This window comes from Cydia splendana, chromosome 18, assembly GCF_910591565.1.
Source record: "Cydia splendana chromosome 18, ilCydSple1.2, whole genome shotgun sequence".
Taxonomy (NCBI): Eukaryota; Metazoa; Arthropoda; class Insecta; order Lepidoptera; family Tortricidae; genus Cydia; species Cydia splendana.
Genome location: NC_085977.1, coordinates 6068289 through 6078323, shown reverse-complemented (window position 1 = coordinate 6078323; position 10035 = coordinate 6068289). Strand labels below are relative to the sequence as shown.

General features: G+C 37.3%; 1 long non-coding RNA gene across 1 annotated transcript; it reads right to left on the bottom strand.

Annotated features, from left to right (window-relative positions):
• Nucleotides 1-2965: 2965 nt before the first annotated feature.
• On the bottom strand, nucleotides 2966-9536 carry LOC134799430 (uncharacterized). Its single transcript, XR_010145404.1, has 2 exons — nucleotides 4558-9536; nucleotides 2966-4432 (listed from the first exon to the last, which is right to left on the bottom strand). It is a non-coding gene; the product is annotated as an uncharacterized LOC134799430 (long non-coding RNA).
• Nucleotides 9537-10035: the final 499 nt, after the last annotated feature.

The following is a 10035-nucleotide window of genomic DNA, read 5'->3' as shown; positions in this document are numbered from 1 at the left end:
TTCTTTGAGCGTTGGACTAGCCCGCGCTCAGGTGCCAAATACAATAATTAAGACCCTTTTTTGCAGGTAAGTAGCACGTGCTGTTTTACTTAACAATAGACAATAGGATTAGCCGTCGAGCTCTATTTGAAAGCTACACACTATACCTACGCTACGAGTATCCCATTTCATAACTTGGCAAGCCTTTTGGGTATTGCACATGGCCTCTGGCATAGCTATGGAACACATTACATTACTAATTAGACAGTTTACTTTGAAGTATCTACTTACACATTATTGCCACGGCAAAGTTGCCCGGACGATTAGGCGAAAGTTTCCGCCACTGCACATGGGAAATGATTCATTGGCCCACGACGCAAAAGACAAAGCCGACCTTCTGGGTAAACTCTTTGCGTCCAACTCGACTTTGGATGACGGGGGATACGCGCCGCCGACCATACCGCGGTGCGAGAGCTGTATGCCGGATATCCGGTTAAACCAAAGCTCAGTGCGTAAAGCACTTCTTTCCCTCGACACTCATAAGTCGAGTGGGCCTGATGGAATCCCTGCGATTGTGCTGAAGATGTGTGCTCCTGAGTTGGCACCGGTCTTAACGCGTCTTTTCCGGCTCTCTTACACTTCTGGCGTAGTCCCAACCTCGTGGAAGTCAGCTTTGGTGCACCCGATCCCTAAAAAAGGCGACCGCTCAAACCCGTCCAACTACAGGCCAATAGCTATAACCTCCCTTTTCTCGAAGATAATGGAGTCCATTATCAACTGCCAGCTCCTTCGGTACCTAGAGGATCACCAGTTGCTTAGTGACCGACAATACTGTTTCCGTAGAGGCCGCTCGGCTGGTGATCTTCTAGTCTACTTGACACATCGTTGGGCACAGGCGATCGAGACAAAGGGTGAAGCATTGGCTGTTAGCTTGGATATTGCGAAGGCCTTCGATCGCGTTTGGCACAAAGCACTTCTTTCGAAGCTACCATCCTATGGGCTTCCCGAGAAATTATGTGTATGGGTCAGTAGCTTTCTAGCAGACAGAAGCATAAAGGTCGTAGTTGACGGTGAATGCTCAGAACCCATGTCTGTGAATGCTGGTGTCCCCCAAGGCTGTGTGCTATCACCCACGCTATTCCTTCTGCATATCAATGACATGCTGCAAATCAGCGGCATTCATTGTTATGCTGATGATAGTACAGGTGATGCCTTTTACACCGGCCGCACCAATATTTCTCGGGAAAACGTCATCGAGAGCCGGAACAAACTTGTGTCTGAAATTGAGACTTCCCTAAAGGAAGTCTCTGAATGGGGTCGACTTAACTTAGTCCGTTTTAACCCTAGCAAGACACAGGTTTGCGCGTTTACCGCAAAAAAGTTAGAGTTTGTCGCGTCACCTCGTTTTGAGAGCACTCCCCTGAGTGCCGCAGGCAGTATCGGAATCCTTGGTGTCGACATTTCGAGTGAAGTCCAGTTCCGCGGTCATCTAGAGGGTAAGGCTAAATTAGCCTCCAAGAAGCTCGGTGTGCTCAACAGATCGAGACGGTATTTCACACCGGCCCAGCGCCTACAGCTTTATAAGGCGCAGGTTCGCCCACACATGGAATACTGCTCTCATCTGTGGGCAGGGGCACCCCAATACCAGCTTCTCCCTCTGGACCGCATCCAACGAAGAGCGGCTCGAATTGTTGACTGCCAGCGTCTTTCGGAACGGCTTGACTCCTTGGCGCTGCGTAGAGATATAGCCTCGCTCTGCATTTTCTATCGCATGTATAACGGGGAGTGCTCCGAGGAATTGTTCGGATTAATCCCTGCCGCTTCTTTTCGCCATCGCCCTACGCGACAACATTACCATCTTCATCACTTGGATGGTTGGCAGTCCTCAACTGTGCGTTTCTCCAGAAACTTCCTGCCTCGCACAGCCAAACTGTGGAATGAACTGTCGCCAGCGGTATTTCCGCACCGATACGACCTACAAACCTTCAAGAAAAGAGCGTACTCCCATCTTAAAGGCCGGCAACGCGCTTGCAACCCTTCTGGTGTTGCGGGTGTCCATGGGCGGCGGTAATCGCTTACCATCAGGTGATCCGTCTGCTCGTTTGCCTCCTATTTCATAAAAAAAAAAAAAAGTTAAGTCACGCTTGATAAGAAGCATTACGAAACTTAAACGTTAGTTATCTGGCAGATTCGTAATCATGTAATCAAAAATCAAAACAATATTTTGCTAACCAATTTTATTCTAGAATTTTTTTTCTTGACTGTCATTTACTATTCATCAAGACGATTCAAACGGGACTAATGAGGTGATTGTAAGTATTCATAATAAATAGTAAGCATTAAACAACTTTTAAGCAATTAGGGTTAGAATAATGATTTTGTATACCTTGAATTATCCACATCTAATAAGTATAAGTACCTACATATATATTTTAATATATTATGTAGGTACTTAACTGTAATTGCCTACTAGAAGCCATGCCTAGTCGCATGCCTATCGACTAATTATTGTAGGGGAGTTCTTCGCTCAATAGGTGGTTAATTATATTAATTAACCTTTAGTATGCTGAACTTGAGCATGTAAACATAAAAAATTAAGGTTTTATACTTTTTATTAATGAAACATTTTCATACAGCATAAAGCAAACGGTTTAATGTTAATAGGCAACATTGCCCATTAGATTTACCATACACGTGTCGTCATTGTACCTCACAAATTATAAATCGTGAAAAAAAGATATGAAGTAATAAGTCGATAATAGAAATATAGTTTTATGGATTTTGTTATCTGATTAAGTAAATATCTGGAAGGGATATGGGCTGGGCAAAGTTGCATGATCTGAAGATAACGGAATATGTATGTAGACACAAGTAAGATTAAACTTCTACAACCGATATTAAAAGTAAGTATTAAACACAAGATCTCTACTAACTTACATGCTCCAGGTAAAAATTAAAAATCATACGAAAGAATTAAAGCTGTGTGTAAGAGTCAAAATTTCTTCATGTTTATTTCGCTTTTAACATTAGTGGTATGTATCACGAAACACGTATTGGACAGCAAAATGTGAACATTTTACAGGCATTTAGAGGTAGCAATTTTCTAATTTTAATTCGCACTTCCTTTACGAGCTTGTCTCGCGAAAGACTAAACAAATAGACACCGACACTAATAATTATTACAATTTTCTATTTGCCTAACACTTTCGATAGCCGACGCTAATATCTTTGAACAACTTTACATATCCTTCTCTAATAGACATTGTACAGTCACCTCTAATATCTCGGACGACAAAGCGTCAAAAGCTTGCAAAATATATGACACGCTCGTGTGACAAATAAGAGTGTCAGATATACTCTAGCAAGCCAGATTTGTCAGTAGGAAATTATGTGGTATAATTGAAAAATTTACGCGCAAAGAATCGATTTTCCATGGAAATTTAGAATTTCGCGCTTTTTTCTACTGACAAAGTCCGCTTGCCAGAGTATATTTTGGTGCGATTCGATGTAAATGTTATAAGAAGTGACTGTATTGAGGTTTAAATCAATATTATATATTCGTAGGTCTTTCTAGTTTAACGCAGAGATGTATTATTTTATAAATGCTAAGAATTCGCTTTATCTCCACAAATTGATCAGGAATTCATGTGATAAACTTAAAAATAACTATTAATAAATAGTCTACAAAATTTTACCATTAGATACTTGTTGCTAACAATATGAATGGGATCTGAAAAGGATAAATAGACGGAGAACTAGACGTATATATGTACGTATAGTAACATATGCAATATACTACATAGTAAGTCGTTTTACGTGAGTTTATTTTCCCGAGGAGCAGCTACTAAATCATAGCCACAAAGAAGTGAGAACTTAATATAGATCAATGTTAATACGTCAATCAATCGTTAAGTATTTCATTCATTCCAAACCTCTACACAATCTGCCAGCGAATGTCAGTTAGTACCTATTATCGTGTACTGGTGTACAATTTATCAACGGCACCATATTTCATTAAATTATTTTGATAGTGCCAAAAAGAGGATATGTTTTAACTTTGCCCATGTCAGTTTCCGAAATTTCTTATTTTTACCATCTCAGTAACAACTGCATAATTCGAGAATACAACGAAATTCAAAATGTCACATGACATTGCCCAATCAGAAGGTAAAAACATGTCGAGTAGTTTAAAGTAACCCGGGCAAAGTTATAATAAATTTCAGGTTATTCCATTTGATAGAAATTAACTGTTTCAGCGCGCATGGCTCTACATCGCATCAAGGTATTTCGTAGATTTTTTCGCTACGAGTACATACTTACACCATAATTTCATGACCACAACATAGCGGATAGCCAGATATGCGCGCTAAAAGGGTTAATAGGACCTATGAATACTATTGCATACCTGCAATGAATTCGATTATAACAACTGTAAAACTCATCTAAACCACTACTGCGGGCTCAGCACGGTTCCATTTTTATCGACTATCACTATGCGCGTCCCTTTCGCACTTACATACTTGTTAGAACGTGACAGGCATGGTGACAAGGGATAAAAACGCGACCGTGCTAAGCCGCCTGGATACAAAGGCAATATTAAAATGAGATTTTTATTGAGATACTAATCACAATGTTAAGGGCATTACGTTTTCATGGAGTTTTGATTATGTTCCTGCAGGCTACTTTCCCTTAAGCTAAGGTGCAAAATATCTACTTACATTATGTTAATCTCCTAAACGCAGTCAAATCGAATTAATTGATCTACAAAGCGCACGCTCAATAATACAAAGACATACCAAATTAAACCTTGAATTGACGGAAATATGGTCGAAAATGTAATATTTCGAGATTTCTTTTATATTATTGAGCGTGCAAAAATACAAACAATAAATACCTAGCACGTTAAAATACATACATTTGTTTACACGAACCTATTACTATTGTTGTATATTGTTAGAAAAGAAATTGCAGGTACCGCGTATGGAGACTTAAGCGTACGTTGTATTATAAACTAACTCTAAGGCCGTTTATGCACTGAACGAAACATGCCCGCCATTTCTCTGAATAGATCTGTCTTTATCAGGGATAGGATAAACAATAGTTCGATTGGTTAATCTACTACCCAATATGCATATTCCAACTGTTATTTTAATGCAGATTGTATAGTAGATTGGACATTATAAAATGCAGTTTATCAATTGCAGAAGTACCTATCTATAAAAATAAAACGCTATAATATAAAATTTTGACAGTTTTAAAATTAAAGCAACATGAAGCTAAAAACGCAAGTGTAGACATATAACGGTTGACAGGGGAAAAACGGCCTTAGCTTCAGTGTTCAAATTCGACGATACAACAAGTATACAGTAACTATACACTATCGTACTAAGGTTAAAGGTCATATTATGTTCGTCGTTATAATGCGTATACGTCCTTCTGGCTTCGCACGCAAACAGTCCGGCAGCTAATGAGTAAGGTTTGTACCTAAAGTAGTTATTGATGTATTAAACTCAATTTCGATTATTTCATACCTCGTCATATAAGGCAAAGCTTGTTTAGGTAGAACTCTATGATACATCATTGGCTTATTTATAATATGATCATTTTAGGTTAGCGGGCAAATTAGCATTCAATGGCAAAGTTGACTTGTTTGACTCTATAGAAATATCTCTCAATACTATTTGACTCGTATGTCAAGGGCGGTGAAAGGGTTAATGGGTTGTTTTTTAATTCGTCATTTTATTTCGTTATTTAGACGACGAGTAGCTAAAATTACTATATTAGACGGACATTGATAAAATTACATTATATTTTTCAGCTTGAAACAACTATAATCCTTATGAAGATCGTAGTACGTTTTAAGCATTCCTTATACATCAAAACATAGTTATAACATGACAAATCATAATGCTATAAGTGTTTAGTTGCCGGACCGATCGGATTAATGTATAAACAACGAAAATCTATATATTTCGTGATAAAAGCTTATTTCAATCTACACTAGCGAACGCGACATCAAAACAAACGCAAACCGGCACTATTGCTAGCATGTAAAAAATAAGTATACATATATGCATTTGTTTATTCTAAAAGGCTGATTATTGCAAGTTGTCTATTGATTTGGATAAACAATCTTAGTATAGTAGTAGCCGTTATACAACCACGGTTTAACCTAATGCCATTATTCGTTATCGAGTTGCTCTGGTGGCATCTCTATATCTACCCTCTATATGTTAAACGAAATATAACACTTTGAACTCTCGCGTTTTGTACACATATTTAATCACACAAACGGGTCTACCACGATATAATTTCATTGTTTTTACCTTGAATTCCGACGTTTCAGCTGAGTTGCACCAGCTGTGGTCACGGAAAGACCAAGACGGAATTTAGGGTAAAAACAATGAAATTATATCGCGGTAGACCCGTTTGTGTGATTAAGTATATGTTAAACGAAAGTCAAGCAGCGACACAACGTACTGACAAATCACAAAGTGACATTGCGAGTAAATTTGTCGTTGTTCATTAACCCTTTGAACACCACGCCTATCGTGCGCGGCGCGTCATTGTGAACCTTGTCTGCATGCACAAAAGGTTAATATTGGGCTGTAGCGCGCGTCAATTGACATCTTTGGCGGTCTAAGAGCTAAAGTATTGACATAGACAAGTGGATTATAATAGACGCACGAAATATGTGTGATAATATCTAGTAGCAATTCAGAAATAAAACTAGATGGCGCAACATGACTTCTTACATTTAATGGCGACTGAATTTTTATGCCAAAGCCTGACAAATTGTCTAGTCGGATGTATCTAACGCAGGTTAACGCAGTTGCCCCAATGGGCGCACATGCCCCCACTGATTGTGTGACATAGATGATAAAAGTTTATCTTTTTGTATTAGTATTGATAAATAAGTAAAACCGTGGTAGTATAACAGTGACAGTATGACTTAGCGGCTACATTATATTTATATCAAAGTCAAAATTACTTGACGGTGTATAGGTAGGTATAGGTTGATAAGTTATTCCTTAACATATTAACAGCGGTCCCTATGGTAAAATTTAGACTTTGTTAAAAATATTTTACATTATGTACTTCCAAGTATTTTCTTCTGCTAGACAGATAAATAAATACTACTTAACACTACCAAACAAATACAAGCGAATCGCGCACACATACGATAATCACATAAGATTTACTCAGGAACATAAAACGTATTACAAAAATATTTATTTGGTTCTATTTCGTGGCTATACAGTATATACAGTTGACGAAAGTTGTGTGAGAAAAAGTGTTTGCAAAAGGGACCAATGGCAAAGGAATATATCAGAGAGTACCAAAGCAATTACATACAGAATTGGCATTTAAAATATCAATCTTGATATATAAAAGATAATGAAATATTTCGGAAGTGTCTAGTCTCAGCCCTCCTACTTTCGATTCGGACAACCAAGATTATAATGTAAAATGATCAAATAGTTCTTAGTCCTAAGAGCTACCTTATACAAAGTAAAAGCAAATTTCTGAACGTCATTGTTTATTTTTTAATAAAAAAACCACAAGCCCTAGCAAACACGTTTCCTCTTTCTTATAACCTTATACAATTTTCGTGATACATAAATAATAAATGCTTGATCGGTTACCACTGGGACCCTTTTACCATTCCGACTATCCGAAATAACAACATTTAAATCTTACATTAAAGACATAAGACCTAAAAATTGCTAATACTTTTGAAAGCTTTCCCATTCACAACTATATAACTTTTCATCTAAGTACATGCAAGAGTTTTAGACAAACGCAAGTAGTATCGTAGTCAAGAATCCAACAATAAGATAGAATAGTACAGTCACCTGCAATAATATATTACTCTTCGAAGGCCGCAATAATATGTGACCCGCTCTTATGGCTCTACAAATAAGATTGTGTCAGATATTTATTTGCGGCCTTCGTTGTGTAACATATTATTGCAGGCGACTGTAGGTATTACTCGGTTTTAATGCATAATAAGTGTCACAATGGATGTCAGCGGAAAAGGCACAGAAACTAAGTGACTATCCTAACGTACCGGTATACGAACTTTTCAAGATGTGTGTAATTATACAACTGTTATATTTGTATAATTTTAAAACTATCATCCCTCAGCGCATCGTCATATGTAAGTATTTTTCTGTCTCAAATATAGGATTTATTCAATTTACTTTAAAGCAGAAAATCACGAGTAGGTATTTTATCTGTAAACTTTGGAATAATTCAACTTTTATTAATTGCAAAGGAATAACTGCCCTTCATCCATTTATTTATTTCAGAACTGTGTAATACGTTAAAATTCAAATACAGACCGTCAACTTTATATAAGTACATTTTCTAAATAAATAAATCACTACCTAACTTTTAAAAAACCTAACGACAAAAGCCATCTTACAACCAGCCCCTGTACTACTCATTTAGTCCTTAAAATGCATGATTAATGTAAATAAATATGTATTGTATAATTTCTTAAATGTATGTATGTATATTTCTATTGAGCCACGGGCAATCAAAATATACGATGTAGATCTACATCATAATGCATTTAAGGGTTAATCCGATGACGAAACGGCAAATGCCGAGCATTCGTCCAACCATCATCCGGATACATTGTAGAAGTAGTATTATAAATCAGAAAAAATGGAAAGCAATTCGTAATAGCAAAAAAAAGTGCAATTGCGCACGCAACGCATAATCAGTGAAGAAAAATGGGGTTTTCCTCGTATGACGTAGCGTACTTTCACTTCACGCACTAGATTGATAGTAATAATAACCAATAGTATAAACAAGTGATGTTTGTAATTTACTTCTGGAAAAAGCTAGTGATTTGTAAGATTATTAGTTATTTCCACACGACAGACTGAGAGTTATGGTCCTGTGCTGATTTTATTTATACCGCAGTGGTTGCAAACAAGACATTCGGCCGATGGTAAGCGGGCACCGTAACCTATGAGCGTTTCCCGACTTTTTGTAGTAACGAACCCTTTGAACGCAAATACAGGGTTTTTTATTCGTCGCGAGTTGGGATTATATCACGAATAATGCTTATATTATTAGAGTTATAAGTGAGCGATATCGTACGCTGTAAAAGTAACCTTAATACGTTCAAGTAAGGTTTATATTTGCTAACCTTGTATCAATGATGATGGCGAGTGCGTGACATTTTTGGATATGAAAAATGACGGAATGGATAAATGCAAATCTCACGACGTCAACATACTATTATATATCCTTGGAAACTGTTTATTTTTCATACTTCTACTTTTCGGCGATTTAAACATCAGATACCTATTTTATAATTGATTTACTACATTCATTTTTTAATAACTACGTTGGCAACTAACGACCGTGTCAATCGTGCATTACTTTCTTTTAATAAATAGGTTGCATTATTTCCGTTTCCACAATTACGTGGTTTTAATATATGAATTGCTTTTGATCAGTCACGCTAACTAAACGCTGAAGAATGTAAAATAAGATCAAGTTTCTATTAAATAACGTTTTCTTTAACTCACTTCAATAGGGAATATTAGGCAAAGCTCTGCGTAGGTGGCACCACTAGCACATATAGACAGTAAACAAACCTCACTGACATCATCAATGACACACCATGCGTCACTAGGTCAATCACATGGCCTACCGTGAAACACGACAATCGAAAGTTCGGTTTCTGCCTCTCTATCACTCTTGCCTATTCAATTCGATAGAGAGGCAGATAACGAAATTCCGATTTTCGTGTTTCGCGGTAGGCCACCTGTAAACAAACCGCCTTGGTGCATCAATGTCATAGTGAAAACTTGTCAAAAAACTGTTTAAGGCCTAGTATGTATAACTTACTCTATGGTTTACTAAACAAATTAGTGCTGCACTCTGGCGGCAGAACATTGCAGTAATACTCCCTATTAATCCATTTCGCGTGATAATAATTATTTGTATAGTCGAATGGTAGACATATTTTGTATGGTCACTGATTTAAATACTGCTAATTTCGATGACATCGTAAGACGTAAGAATTGCCTAAAT